Raw genomic sequence first — 16,357 nt, 5'->3', positions numbered from 1 at the left:
AGTAAAATATCGATATTTGCAGATGATACAAAACTATGTAAAGCAGTTAATACAAGAGAAGATAGTATTCTGCTACAGATGGATCTGAACAAGTTGGAAACTTGGGCCGAAAGGTGGCTGATGCGGTTTAACAATGATAAATATAAGGTTATACACATGGGAAGAAGAAATCAATATCATCATTACACACTGAACGAGAAACCTCTGGGTAAGTCTGACATGGAGAAGGACTTGGGGATCTTAGTTAGTGATAAACTTACCTGGAGCAGCCAGTGCCAGGCAGCGGCTGCGAAGGCAAACAGGATCATGGGGTGCATTAAAAGAGGTCTGGATACACATGATGAGAGCATTATACTGTCTCTGTACAAATCCCTGGTTATACCGCACATGGAGTACTGTGTACAGTTTTGCGCATCGGTACTCAGGAAGGATATAATGGAACTAGAGCAAGTACAAAGGAGGGCAACAAAATTAATAAAGGGGATGTGGGAGCTGCAATACCCAGAGAGATTATCAAAATTAGGTTTATATAGTCTAGAAAAAAGATGACTGAGGGGTGATCTAATAATCATGTATAAGTATATAAGGGGACAATACAAATATCTCTTCGAGGATCTGTTTACACCAAGGAAGGTGACAGTCACAAGGGGGCATTTCTGGCGTCTGGAGCAGAGAAGATTTTTCCACCAACATAGAAGAGGATTCTTTACTGTTAGGGCAGTGAGAATCTGGAATTCCTTGCCTGAGGAGGTGGTGATGGCGAACTCAGTCAAGGAGTTCAAGAGAGGCCTGGATGTCTTCCTGCGGCGTAACAATATTGTATTTTACAGTTATTAGGTTCTTTACAAGGACGTAGATCTAGGGATTGATTCTCAATCAGAATATAGACTGATCTGGATGGACAAATGTCTGTTTTCGGCATTGCTAACTATGTTACTATGTTACTATGAGGAGCAAATGGAGGAGGACGAGGAGGAAGAGTTAATGAGCATTCAACAGTCAGGAGATGAAGGGGATAATGATCCCCTCGGTTTTTTCTGTGGTTGGTGGGAAGGGACGTAGGAAGCAAGCTTAAGTGTTATCCCGCCACCATGACACTATGGATTTGAACCTCATAGGAGCACCCCACCCATGAGCACACTATCTACAACATGATGTCCATATTGTTAGGGTTAGAAATAGTGCTGACTACTGGGTTGCCAATTTGTTAGATCCACAATACAAGAGTAAGTTTTGCCAGATGCTTCTTCCCTGGAAAGAAACGCGCGCATGCTGGAGTATCGAAACATGCTTGTGGACAATCTTAAGCGTGGTTTTTCCCTAGACAGCCACTCATGTTAGATGTATCCTTCTCCTCTTTTAACCAGTCATTTCACAACCCCAGGCCCAAACCTGTCAGTCATCTGTCACTAAATTAATAATCAGTATTTATTGGCTGATAACGTGTGGCAGTTTATAAGACGCACCAGATTATAAGATGCACCCCAAATTTTGAGGAGAAAAATAGGAAAAAAATGTTTTTTTTAAATTAAAAGGTGGTGCTTCTTACACTCCATGGGTCTTATTGCTTACCGGGGGGGGAGGGGGGGTGACTGTGGTGAAGCGGGCTCCCAGGGTCACTGCTGACGGTGGCAGGAGTGGGGCGATGCTGCGGACACCAAACTGGGGGATAGGGGTCTTTGGATGTGCGATGCTGCGAGTGTTCAGTGATGCGGGGGCTCTGCCAACATTTTATGAAAGCCCGGATCCCCACACTTTCATGGTTTTCTTTGCGGTGAACTCTGGGAAAATGGCTGCTGGGATGGTGCATGCACAGATGGAGATCTTGGTGCTGAGATCTCATCTACCGAGATCTTGGTGCGGAGATCTCCATCTATGCATGCGCTGCCCCCGGCAACCATTTTTCCAGAGTCCACCACAAAGTAAACCATGGAAGTGTGGGGGCTCCGGGCTTTCACAAAATGGTGGCGGAACCCCCGCACCTCTGATCACCCATAGCATTGTACATCAGAACACCACCTTATCCCAGACTGTGGCCTGCAGCAACGCTCCACTCTTGCCTCCTCAAGCAGCGACCCTGGGAACCTACTCCCCCGTGGATGGTAAGGTATATTTGAATTATAAGACGCACCTCCATTTTCCCCACAAAGTTTTGGGAAAAAGTGCATCTTATAATCTGAAAAATACTGTATATGTTGAAATGTGGACTGATCGTGGGACCACAGAATTACCACAAATGATTTTGATTATGAAATGAGGCCTGGTGCCTGAAACACATTATTAGCACAAATGATTTATATTATGAAATGTGGGATGGTGCCTGCACAAAAGTATTATCCCAAACGATTTGGATTATGAAATTAGTCCCTGTGCCTGCACCATAGATTTATCCCAATTTTGATTAGGAAATGTGGCCTGGTGCCTGCACCCCAATATTATCCAAAATGATTCTGATTAGTAAATGTTACCTCCTGAGTCATGACTGCAATTTGGATTAAGAAATGTGGACTCCTGAATACACAACTCTATTAGCACAAACTAGTTAGATGCTGGAAGGTCGATTTCACACAGGACAGGATCCTATCCAACTATATGACAACTTGCCGCAGCAGCCTCTCTGCACTCTTACACTGAGAAAATGGTGCCAACAACGCAATATGACTATTTTATATGAAGAGGGACATGTGACTTTGGCAGCCAATGACTGAAGCTCTTGTAATGTTGTGGATGGTTTCTGAGCCCTGATTGGTTACCGGAATCTACACACATTAAGTTACAAAAAAAAAAACACTCCACCGCTCCTCTGACCTACAACCCACCCTCCCCTCATAAAACATTATCCCCCTCTCATCATACGGCACTACTATCCTAGCCAAAGTTGTAGCAAAAGCATTAGTGGAAACTTGATCATTTACCAAACTGTGCCAGAATTTTGCCAACTTTGAGGAAAGTGCTCAGGAATTTGAACACGAATCTGAATGTGCTACGCTCATGCCGAATTTGAGATTAGTGAAAGTCTTCCGAACAAGTTAGCTCATCTCTAAATACGATATATGCTTTTTTCCATATTATTATTTTTTTAAATGATTGAAATTTATAGAGGTATTTCAGTGGTATCCAAAGTAGGCTATTGTGAATGACATCATAGTTGTGGCATTAGGATCATTTTCACCAAGTTAGTACGACCAATAACCGATATGTAGAGCATACACCATGTATTTAGAAATAATGGGTTTGTATTTAGTGAGACAAAGAAACTCAGATCCCCAAATGTGCAATTTACCTCACCATCGTAAAAGGGCTTCGAGAAACCTCAGTATCTGTAGAGATCATCCTCTGGCATTATACTAGACTTATTCCAATTTTCTCTGGATGTTTTTAATTTCAGATGGCTCTCTAGATTGTCAAACCTTATATGTATGGACTGTGCAACTGATGTGGATACATCATTTGCTTTTATGATAGCTGACAAAACATACCAATTCCTTATAAGCAATGCTTCTGCCTTCCTCTCCATTGGATCCTTTAATGTTTGAGGAATACTCAAAGGGGATAGACGTCTTCTTAATTAGATTAGCCAATGGAACGTGAAAATGGGGAATTTCTTCCCACATTTTAACATTTCTAGGTCAAATAGCAAATGATTCTTGAAATTTTTCGGCAAAACTAAGCTCGTTTCTGCATCTTACCATTCCTTCAAGATCTTCTGCTTAATATTTTGTTAATCAGAAAGACTGTTGCTTCTTAAATCAGCAAACATCTCATCCTCTATCTGTTGGAGTCCCACAAGGTTCAGTCCTTGGGCCCTTGCTCTTCTCCATTTACACCTTTGGCCTGGGACAGCTCATAGAATCTCATGGCTTTCAGTATCACCTCTATGCTGACGACACACAGATCTACATCTCTGGACCAGATATCACCTCCCTTCTAACCAGAATCCCTCAATGTCTGTCCACTATTTCATCCTTCTTCTTTGCTAGATTTCTGAAACTTAACATGGACAAAACAGAATTCATCATCTTTCCCCCATCTCACGCGACCCCCCCAACGAACCTATCCATTACAGTAAATGGCTGCCCACTCTCCCCAGTCCCACAAGCTCGCTGCCTCGGGGTAATCCTTGACGCTGATCTCTCCTTCAAACCACATATCCAAGCCCTTTCCACTTCCTGCCGACTTCAACTCAAAAATATTTCACGAATCCGTTCATTCCTCAACCATGAATCTGCAAAAACCCTAGTCCATGCCCTCATCATCTCTCGCCTTGACTACTGCAACCTCCTGCTCTGTGGCCTCCCCTCTAACACTCTCGCACCCCTCCAATCTATTCTAAACTCTGCTGCCCGACTAATCCACCTGTCCCCCCGCTATTCCCCGGCCTCTCCCCTCTGTCAATCCCTTCACTGGCTCCCCATTGCCCAGAGACTCCACTACAAAACCCTAACCATGACGTACAAAGCCATCCACAACCTGTCTCCTCCATACATCTGTGACCTCGTCTCCCGGTACTTACCTGCCCGCAACCTCCGATCCTCACAAGATCTCCTACTCTACTCCCCTCTTATCTCCTCTTCCCACAATCGTATACAAGATTTCTCTCGCGTATCACCCCTACTCTGGAACCCTCTACCACAACACATCAGACTCTCGCCTACCATCGAAACCTTCAAAAAGAACCTGAAGACCCACCTCTTCAGACAAGCCTACAACCTGCAGCTACCACCGATCGACCAAACCGCTGCATGACCATCTCTACCCTAACCTACTGTTTTCTCACCCATCCCTTGTAGATTGTGAGCCTTCGCGGGCAGGGTCCTCATTCCTCCTGTACCAGTTATGACTTGTATTGTTTAAGATTATTGTACTTGTTTTCATTATGTATACCCCTCCTCACATGTAAAGCGCCATGGAATAAATGGCGCTATAACAATAAATAATAATAATAATCTTAGACTGAGCAAGATTTTTTAATCTGTTCAATATTCACAGTTCCTCTCATTGCATGTAAATGCTCATCCATATTCTCAGCAGAGAAGTAGTATTTCTTCTTCTGTTCTGGTTTAGAAGTTGTAATTACAGCATTTTTTGAACTACAAGATGGACTTTTTAACAAGAAAAACTCAATAAGAAAAACTTATAGTCCGGAGGCAGCTTCCTGTGATGGAACAGAATGCAGACACTGCGTCCTTCGTGATCACAGAGAGAACTGCTCTTGCTCCATTTGATCTATGTGATAAGTGCAGAGCAGGAGATGTAGCTGCTGGGACTTGCATGCAGGCTGAGTAGCTGAAGGACCTTCCACCTGATTAACTTGAGGACCTTTCAGGTCAGGAGATCAGTTACAAGCCTGGAAGGAACTGCAAAAAGTGGAAGTGTATAGTGTCTGTGTATATATAAATGTGCATGTAGCAGAGCTACAAGTGCTTCTCACTCAATTAGAATATCACCAAAAAGTTCATTTATTTCAATTCTTCAATACAAAAAGTGAATCTCATATATTATATAAAGTCATTAGAAACAAAGTGATCTATTTCAAGTGTTTATTTCTGTTGATGTTGAGTATTATGGTTTATGAAAGCTATAGTCCTCAGCCAATGAAAACCCAAAAATCATTATCTCAGTACCGTATATACTCGAGTATAAGCCGACCCGAGTATAAGCCGACCCCCCTAATTTTGCCACAAAAACTGGGAAAACTTATTGACTCGAATATAAGCCTAGGGTAGAAAATGCAGCATTTACCGGTGAATTTCAAAAATAAAAATAGATGCTCCATATCGTTCAATATTGCCCCATAGATGCTCCATATAAAGCTGTGCCCCATATAATGCTCTGCACCATTCATTATTGCCCCATAGATGCTCCATATACAACTGTGCTATATAGAATGCTCTGCACCGTTGATTATGGCCCCATAGATGCTCCTTAGAATGCTGTGCCATATATGCTCTGCACCTTTGATTATGGCCCCATAGATGCTCCTTAGAATGCTGTGCCATATATGCTCTGCACCTTTGATTATGGCCCCATAGGTGCTCCTTATAATGTTGTGCCATATATGCTCTGCACCTTTGATTATGGCCCCATAGATGCTCCTTAGAATGCTGTGCCATATATGCTCTGCACCTTTGATTATGGCCCCATAGGTGCTCCTTATAATATTGTGCCATATATGCTCTGCACCTTTGATTATGGCCCCATAGATGCTCCTTATAATGCTGTGCCCCATATATGCTCTGCACCTTTGATTATGGCCCCATAGGTGCTCCTTATAATGCTGCCCCATATATGCTCTGCACCGTTCATTATGGCCCCATAAATGCTCCTTATAATGTTGTGCCATATATGCTCTGCACCTTTGATTATGGCCCCATAGATGCTCCTTATAATGTTGTGCCATATATACTCTGCACCTTTGATTATGGCCCCATAAATGCTCCTTATAATGTTGTGCCATATATAATGCTCTGCACCTTTGATTATGGCCCCATAAATGCTCCTTATAATATTGTGCCATATATGCTCTGCACCTTTGATTATGGCCCCATAGATGCTCCTTATAATGCTGTGCCATATATGCTCTGCACCTTTGATTATGGCCCCATAGATGCTCCTTATAATGCTGTGCCCCATATATGCTCTGCACCTTTATGGCCCCATAGATGCCCCTTATAATGCTGTGCCCCTTATATGCTCTGCACCTTTATGGGCCCATAGGTGCCCCTTATAATGCTGTGCCATATATGCTCTGCACCTTTGATTATGGCCCCATAGATGCTCCTTATAATGCTGTGCCCCATATATGCTCTGCACCTTTATGGCCCCATAGATGCTCCTTATAATGCTGTGCCCCTTATATGCTCTGCACCTTTATGGCCCCATAGGTGCTCCTTATAATGCTGTGCCATATATGCTCTGCACCTTTATGGCCCCATTGGTGCTCCTTATAATGCTGTGCCATATATGCTCTGCACCTTTATGGCCCCATAGGTGCTCCTTATAATGCTGTGCCCCTTATATGCTCTGCACCTTTATGGCCCCATAGGTGCTCCTTATAATGCTGTGCCCCATATATGCTCTGCACCTTTATGGCCCCATAGGTGCTCCTTATAATGCTGTGCCCCTTATATGTTCTGCACCTTTATGGCCCCATAGATGCTCCTTATAATGCTGTGCCCCATATATGCTCTGCACCTTTATGGCCCCATAGGTGCTCCTTATAATGCTGTGCCCCATATATGCTCTGCACCTTTATGGCCCCATAGGTGCTCCTTATAATGCTGTGCCCCATATATGCTCTGCACCTTTATGGCCCCATAGGTGCTCCTTATAATGCTGTGCCCCATATATGCTCTGCACCTTTATGGCCCCATAGGTGCTCCTTATAATGCTGTGCCCCATATATGCTCTGCACCTTTATGGCCCCATAGATGCTCCTTATAATGCTGTGCCCCATATATGCTCTGCACCTTTATGGCCCCATAGGTGCTCCTTATAATGCTGTGCCCCATATATGCTCTGCACCTTTATGGCCCCATAGGTGCTCCTTATAATGCTGTGCCCCATATATGCTCTGCACCTTTATGGCCCCATAGATGCTCCTTATAATGCTGTGCCCCTTATATGCTCTGCACCTTTATGGCCCCATAGGTGCTCCTTATAATGCTGTGCCCCATATATGCTCTGCACCTTTATGGCCCCATAGGTGCTCCTTATAATGCTGTGCCCCATATATGCTCTGCACCTTTATGGCCCCATAGGTGCTCCTTATAATGCTGTGCCCCATATATGCTCTGCACCTTTATGGCCCCATAGGTGCTCCTTATAATGCTGTGCCCCATATATGCTCTGCACCTTTATGGCCCCATAGATGCTCCTTATAATGCTGTGCCCCTTATATGCTCTGCACCTTTATGGCCCCATAGGTGCTCCTTATAATGCTGTGCCCCATATATGCTCTGCACCTTTATGGCCCCATAGGTGCTCCTTATAATGCTGTGCCCCATATATGCTCTGCACCTTTATGGCCCCATAGGTGCTCCTTATAATGCTGTGCCCCATATATGCTCTGCACCTTTATGGCCCCATAGATGCTCTTTATAATGCTGTGCCCCATATATGCTCTGCACCTTTATGGCCCCATAGGTGCTCCTTATAATGCTGTGCCCCATATATGCTCTGCACCTTTATGGCCCCATAGGTGCTCCTTATAATGCTGTGCCCCATATATGCTCTGCACCTTTATGGCCCCATAGGTGCTCCTTATAATGCTGTGCCCCATATATGCTCTGCACCTTTATGGCCCCATAGGTGCTCCTTATAATGCTGTGCCCCTTATATGCTCTGCACCTTTATGGCCCCATAGGTGCTCCTTAGAATGCTGTGCCCCATATATGCTCTGCACCTTTATGGCCCCATAGGTGCTCCTTAGAATGCTGCCCCTTTAATGCTCTGCACCTTTCATTATGGCCCCATAGGTGCTCCTTATAATGCTGTGCCCCATATATGCTCTGCACCTTTATGGCCCCATAGGTGCTCCTTATAATGCTGTGCCCCATATATGCTCTGCACCTTTATGGCCCCATAGGTGCTCCTTATAATGCTGTGCCCCATATATGCTCTGCACCTTTATGGCCCCATAGATGCTCCTTATAATGCTGTGCCCCATATATGCTCTGCACCTTTATGGCCCCATAGGTGCTCCTTATAATGCTGTGCCCCATATATGCTCTGCACCTTTATGGCCCCATAGGTGCTCCTTATAATGCTGTGCCCCATATATGCTCTGCACCTTTATGGCCCCATAGATGCTCCTTATAATGCTGTGCCCCTTATATGCTCTGCACCTTTATGGCCCCATAGGTGCTCCTTATAATGCTGTGCCCCATATATGCTCTGCACCTTTATGGCCCCATAGGTGCTCCTTATAATGCTGTGCCCCATATATGCTCTGCACCTTTATGGCCCCATAGGTGCTCCTTATAATGCTGTGCCCCATATATGCTCTGCACCTTTATGGCCCCATAGGTGCTCCTTATAATGCTGTGCCCCATATATGCTCTGCACCTTTATGGCCCCATAGATGCTCCTTATAATGCTGTGCCCCTTATATGCTCTGCACCTTTATGGCCCCATAGGTGCTCCTTATAATGCTGTGCCCCATATATGCTCTGCACCTTTATGGCCCCATAGGTGCTCCTTATAATGCTGTGCCCCATATATGCTCTGCACCTTTATGGCCCCATAGGTGCTCCTTATAATGCTGTGCCCCATATATGCTCTGCACCTTTATGGCCCCATAGGTGCTCCTTATAATGCTGTGCCCCATATATGCTCTGCACCTTTATGGCCCCATAGATGCTCTTTATAATGCTGTGCCCCATATATGCTCTGCACCTTTATGGCCCCATAGGTGCTCCTTATAATGCTGTGCCCCATATATGCTCTGCACCTTTATGGCCCCATAGGTGCTCCTTATAATGCTGTGCCCCATATATGCTCTGCACCTTTATGGCCCCATAGGTGCTCCTTATAATGCTGTGCCCCATATATGCTCTGCACCTTTATGGCCCCATAGATGCTCCTTATAATGCTGTGCCCCATATATGCTCTGCACCTTTATGGCCCCATAGGTGCTCCTTATAATGCTGTGCCCCATATATGCTCTGCACCTTTATGGCCCCATAGGTGCTCCTTATAATGCTGTGCCCCTTATATGCTCTGCACCTTTATGGCCCCATAGGTGCTCCTTATAATGCTGTGCCCCATATATGCTCTGCACCTTTATGGCCCCATAGGTGCTCCTTAGAATGCTGTGCCCCATATATGCTCTGCACCTTTATGGCCCCATAGGTGCTCCTTAGAATGCTGCCCCTTTAATGCTCTGCACCTTTCATTATGGCCCTATAGGTGCTCCTTAGAATGCTGCTGGTGCTGCCATAAAAAAAAAAAAAATCACATACCTCTCTTCTCAGGACGCCGGCGCTTTCAATAATTACCTGCTCCTCTGCGGCTCCGTCTCCAGCACTGACGCTCAGCAGAGGGCGCGCACTGACTACGTCACAGCGCCCTCTAACCTGAGCGTCACTGCTAGAGGACGCTGCAGACGGAGCCGGAGCGAGGAGCAGGTAATTATAGCGCTGCGCTCCCCTTGCCTGCTGCGGCGCGGTCCCTGCAGTCCCTGGCTTCTCCGGCGCTGCAGCTTCTTCCTGTAATTGAGCGGTCACATGGCACCGATCATTTACAGCAATGAATATGCGGCTCCTCCCCTATGGGGGTGGAGCTGCCTATTCATTTCTGTAATGAGCGGTGCCATGTGACCGCTCAGTGCAGGAAGAATCTGCAGCGCCGGAGAAGCCAGGGACTGCAGGGACCGCGCCGCAGCAGGTAAGTATGATTACACAGCCCCCGCTCCCCCTCCCCTGCTGACACCCGGGTATATGACTCGAGTATAAGCCGAGAGGGGGACTTTCAGCCCAAAAAAATGGGCTGAAAATCTCGGCTTATACTCGAGTATATACGGTATATTAGAATACTTTATAACACCAGCTTGAAAAATTATTTTAAATGTTGGCCTACTGAAATTAATATTCAGCAAATGCATTCAATAGTTGGTTGGGGCTCCTTTTGCATAAATTACTGCATCAATGCGGCGTGGCATGGAGGCGATCAGCTTGTGGCACTGCTGAGGTGTTATGAAAGCCCAGGTTGCTTTGATAGCAGCCTTCAGCTCCTCTGCATTGTTGAATCTGGTGTCTCTCATCTTCCTTTTGACAATACCGAATCTATGGGGTTAAGTCAAACGAGTTTGCTGGCCAATCAAACACAGTGATACTGTTGTTTTTAAACCAATTATTGATACTTTTGGCAGTGTGGACAGGTGCCAAGTCCTGCTGGAGAATGAAATTTTCATCTACAAAAAGCTTATCAGCAGAGGGAAGCATGAAGTGCTCTAAAACTTCCTGCTTGATGGCTGCTCTACTTTAGTCTTGATAAAACACAGTGGACCTACACCAGCAGATGACATGGCTCCCCAAACCATCACCAGGCTCGGACTGGCCCACCAGAGAACCGGAGGATTCTCCAGTGGGCCCAGGCACTGACACAGGGCCCCCACTGCTCCAGCCCCCCCCCCCCCCGCGCTTGCCCGCCAACCTCCCACCCACCCTCCTTGAAGACGATACTCACCTGACCCTGCTCCAGCGATGCCTGGTCTCAGAGTCTGCAGCTCCACCTGAATGAGCGGTCACAAGGTGCCGCTCATTAAGGTCATAAATATGCGCATATTCATGACCTTAATGAGCGGTATCACATGACCGCTCACACAGGAAGAAGGTGCTGCATCGGGAGTCGGGACAGAGGCAGAGGGATGTCGGCGCGGCCGCGCGGTGTGTGGAACAAGTGACGCCGGTCAGTTGAGTATGAGGGATGGGGAGGACGGGGGGATGAAGGAGAACATAAGCCGGCATGCCATGCAGGAGCAGGAGCGGGAGCGGGGGGGTGGTCTAGAGAAGCCATGCATACAGGAAGGGGGAATATGAGCCAGAGCCATGCATTCAGGAGGGGGAGTATGAGCCATGCATTCATGGGGGGGATATGAGCCAGAGCCATGCATACAGGAGGGGTAATATGAGCCATGCATTGGGGGGGAATATGAGCCAGAGCCATGCATACAGGAGGGGGAATATGAGCCATGCATTCAGGGGGGGGGATATGAGCCAGAGCCATGCATACAGGAGGGGGGAATATGAGCCATGCATTCAGGGGGGGATATGAGCCAGAGCCATGCATTCAGGAGGGGGAAATATGAGCCATGCATTCGGGGGGGGGGGGAATATGAGCCAGAGCCATGCATAGAGGAGGGGGAATATGAGCCATGCATATAGGAGGGGGGGATATGAACCGCCATGCATACAGAGGGGGGGGTCATTATACAGTATTGAGCATCATGTGGGATCATTATACAGTATGGAGAACTGTGTGTGGCCATTATACAGTATTGAGCATCATGTGTGGCCGTTATACAGTATTGAGCATCATGTGTGGCCATTATACAGTGTGGAACTTCATGTGTGGCCATTATACAGTATGGAGCATCATGTGTGGCCGTTATACAGTATGGAGCATCATGTGTGGCCGTTATACAGTATGGAGCATCATTTGTGGCCATTATACAGTATGGAGCATCATGTGTGGCCGTTATACAGTATGGAGCATCATGTGTGGCCGTTATACAATATGGAGCATCATATGTGGCCATTATACAGTATGGAGAACTGTGTGTGGCCATTATACAGTATGGAGCATCATGTGTGGCTATTATGTGTGGCCATATTTCTTTTTGTTTATAATTATTGTATATAAAACAGTGTGATCAGCAGTGCTAAATGGCTGTGGTTGGGACGTGGATATGGGTGTGACTAGTTGTGAAATGGGTGTGGTCAGAGGCGTGGCCTAAAATTTGCTGCGGCGCACTACGCGCGCCACAAACTTTATACCTCCTTCCCTTCTTCAAAAGTTGGGAGGTATGGTACCACATTTGCCAGATCACGGCAAGTGCCGCAAATCCCATAGGGAATGAATGAGGCCGAATGCAGTGTTGCTGTAAGTGATCTGTTACACGGCAGATGCAGAAAAACTGCCCGACCTGCTGCAAAAGGCGACTTTCACATCAGCGATTCTTGCCAAAGTCACTACCGATAGTGTCATACTCACCAAAGGGGGAGGCAGCACTAAAAGTGCCTAGGGCAGCAGAAAATCTAAATACGGCCCTGGGGGGCTACATTATATTCTGTGGGGGGACTGCATTATACTCAGGGTACTACATTATATTATGGGGGGCTACAGTATACTCTATGGGGGGGCTGCATTATATTCTGTGGTGGAACTGCATTCTCTCAGGGGACTACATTATATTCTGTGAGGGGGCTACCCCAACCCTTGCTACATTATTAAGACGTGAACTACCTTATATTATACCCTGATATTAGCGCTTTTTACCGCACAATTGGTGGTCTTGTATCTATTTCTATGTAGCTACATAGTGGGCCCCAAGAATGATTTTCTCTGGTGGGCCCAAGGTGCTCCAGTCCGACGCTGACCATCACAGACTGTGGAAACTTCACACTAGACCTCAAGCAGCTTGGATTGTGTGCCTCTACACTCTTCCTCCAGACTCTAGGACTTTGATTTCCAAAGAAATGCAAAATTAACTTTCATCTGAAAGCAGCACCTTCAACCACTGAGCAACAGTCCAGTTCTTTCTCCTTGACCCAGGTAAGATGCTTCTGGCATTGTCTATTGGTCATGAGTGGCTTGACACAGGGAATGCGACACTTGTTGCCCATGTCCTGGATACGTCTGTGTGTGGTGGCTCTTGAAGCAATGACTCCAGCAGCAGTCCACTACTTGTGAATCTCCCCCAAATTTTTGAATGACCCTTTATTAACAATCCTTTCAAGGCTCCAGTTATCCTGGTTGCTAGTGCACCTTTTTCTACCACACTTTTTCCTTTTACTCAACTTGCCATTCACCTCTTCCTGACAGCCCACTCTAGATATATGTCAGCGCTTGCTGGGCTCCATGCAGCGCCGATGTTTATGAATGCTTGAGTGGTCTCCCAGTGCTCAGGACCCTGTTGTGAATTCCGCTCTTGGGCTCCCTCCGGTGGTTGCAAGTGGCACTTTTGTGAGTTCTGCTCTTGGGCTCCCTCTTGTGGTTTCAAGTGGTATGGCTGCTCCTTGGAGTTAGCTGTCTTCAGCTGCTTCCACTGATCGTCTTTTCTGCTCGGCTATTTATGCCTGCTCTGTCCTTCAGCCAGTGCCACTTGTAAATGGTTCCTGGTTGGATTCACATCTCTTTGGATTTCCCTGTTATCCTGACCAGTTCAGCAAAGCTAAGTTTTTGCTTGCTCTTTTCTGTTCACAGATTGTGGACTTACCATTCTGTGCTTTCTATGTTTGTCCAGCGTTATCAGTATGAATTAATTCTGTCTTGCTGGAAGCTCTGGGAAGCATATTTACCCTCCACACCTTTAGTCAGGTGTGGAGATTTTTAGTAAACTCTGCGTGGATTTTTGGAGTGTTTTATACTGACTGCACAGTATTCCATCCTGTCCTTTCTATCAAGTTAGACTGGCCTCCTGTGCTCATCCTGGTTTCATTCTGTGTATGTCTTTTCCCTCTCCACTCACAGTCATTATTTGTGGGGGGCTAATCTATCCTTCGGGGATTTTCTCTGAGGCAAGATAGTTTTCCTGCTTCTATCTTTAGGGTTACTTAGCTCTTAGGCGGTGACGAGGTGCCTAGGGAGAGTTAGGAGCATCCCACGGCTACTTCTAGTTTTGTGTTGAGCTTAGGGACTGCGGTCAGTAGAGTTACCACTTCCTTCAGAGCTCGTTCCATGTTGCTCCTAAACCACCGCATCATAACAGGACCCCCAGAATCTTGCAAGTGCTGCGATTCCTGTGCAGAGCGGTTGCTCTGACAGGTGACATCATCGGGACCTGATTAGATCATGTTCCAATGATGTTAATCCTTTGCTATCTGCTAGATGCCACGATCGCGGCATTTAGAAGATAGCAGAGGGAGACCCTTGCTATACTCACCTCTCCGACGCCCCATGTGATGAGATCTAATCACATCACAGGGGATCCAGCATTGTCCTGGCAGCTGGAGGTCATGTGATGCCCTCAGGGTCTGCCTGCAGCTGAGTCTAACAAGCGATCTGCCTGTGCAACACTGACAGGACTCATACAATGCAATACATGTGTATTGCATTTAAGAGATCAGTGATCAGACAAATAAATATTGATGTCCCATATAGGGACTAAGTAAAAAAGTAAAAAAAAAGTAAAAAAAAGTTTTAAAACTATTAAAAAAACTCAAAATAAAAAAAAAGAAAAAATATTAAACCAATAAATACATATATATGTAAAAAACAAAAAAGAACACATATTTGGTATCGCCGAGCCCGGAACGAGCCATCCTATAAAATGGTCACACTTGTTCACTCCTTCGGTGTACACCGTAAAAAAAAAATTAGCAAAAACCTTTGGTTTTTCATCATGCTGCCAAACAAAAAGTAGAATAAAACACGATAAAAAAGTCACATAAAAAAAATTGTAGTGATGAAAACGTCATCTTGTATCGCAAAAAACAAGCTGTCATACAGCTCTAACAGCTCAAAAATAAAAAAAGTTTTAGCTTTTAGAATAAAGCGACGCAAAAACAATTATTTTTTCTATAAAATAGTTTTAATTGTGAAAAAGCGGCAAAATGTAAAAAAAATATAAATGTGGTATTACTGTAATAGTACTGACCCGAAGAATAAAGCTGCCTGATTAATTTTACTACTCATGGAACGTCATTAACCCCTTTACCCCCAAGGGTGGTTTGCACGTTAATGACCGGGCCAATTTTTACAATTCTGACCACTGTCCTTTTATGAGGTTATAACTCTGGAACGCTTCAATGGATCCTGGTGATTCTGACATTGTTTTCTCGTGACATATTGTACTTCATGACAATGGTAAAAATTATTTGATAGTACCTGCGTTTATTTGTGAAAAAAACGGAAATTTGGCGAAAATTATGAAAATTTCCCAATTTTCCAACTTTGAATTTTTATGCAATTAAATCACAGAGATATGTCACACAAAATACTTAATAAGTAACATTTCCCACATGTCTACTTTACATCAGCACAATTTTGGAATCAAAATTTTTTTTTGTTAGGGAGTTATAAGGGTTAAAAGTTGACCAGCAATTTCTCATTTCTACAACACCATTTTATTTTAGGGACCACATCTCATTTGAAGTCATTTTGAGGGGTCTATATGATAGAAAATACCCAAGTGTGACACCATTCTAAAAACTACACCCCTCAAGGTGCTCAAAACCATATTCAAGAAGTTTATTAACCCTTCTGGTGCTTCACAGGAATTTTTTGAATGTTTAAATAAAAATGAACATTTAACTTTTTTTGACAAAAAATTTAATTCAGCTCCAATTTGTTTTATTTTACCAAGGGTAACAGGAGAAAATGGACCCCAAACATTGTTGTACAATTTGTCCTGAGTATGCCAATACCCCACATGTGGGGGTAAACCACTGTTTGGGCGCATGGCAGAGCTCGGAAGCGAAGGAGTGCCATTTGACTTTTCAATGCAAAATTGACTGGAATTGAGATGGGACGCCATGTTTCGTTTGGAGAGCCCCTGATGTGGCTAAACATTGAAACCCCCCACAAGTGACACCATTTTGGAAAGTAGACCCCCTAAGAAACTTATCTAGAGGTGTGGTGAGCATTTTGACCCAACAAGTGCTTCACAGAAGTTTATAATGTAGAACCGTAAAAA

Source organism: Ranitomeya imitator, chromosome 2 (assembly GCF_032444005.1).
Source record: "Ranitomeya imitator isolate aRanImi1 chromosome 2, aRanImi1.pri, whole genome shotgun sequence".
NCBI lineage: Eukaryota > Metazoa > Chordata > Amphibia > Anura > Dendrobatidae > Ranitomeya > Ranitomeya imitator.
The sequence above is the reverse complement of the archived record's forward strand: the minus strand, read 5'-3'. Positions refer to the sequence as shown.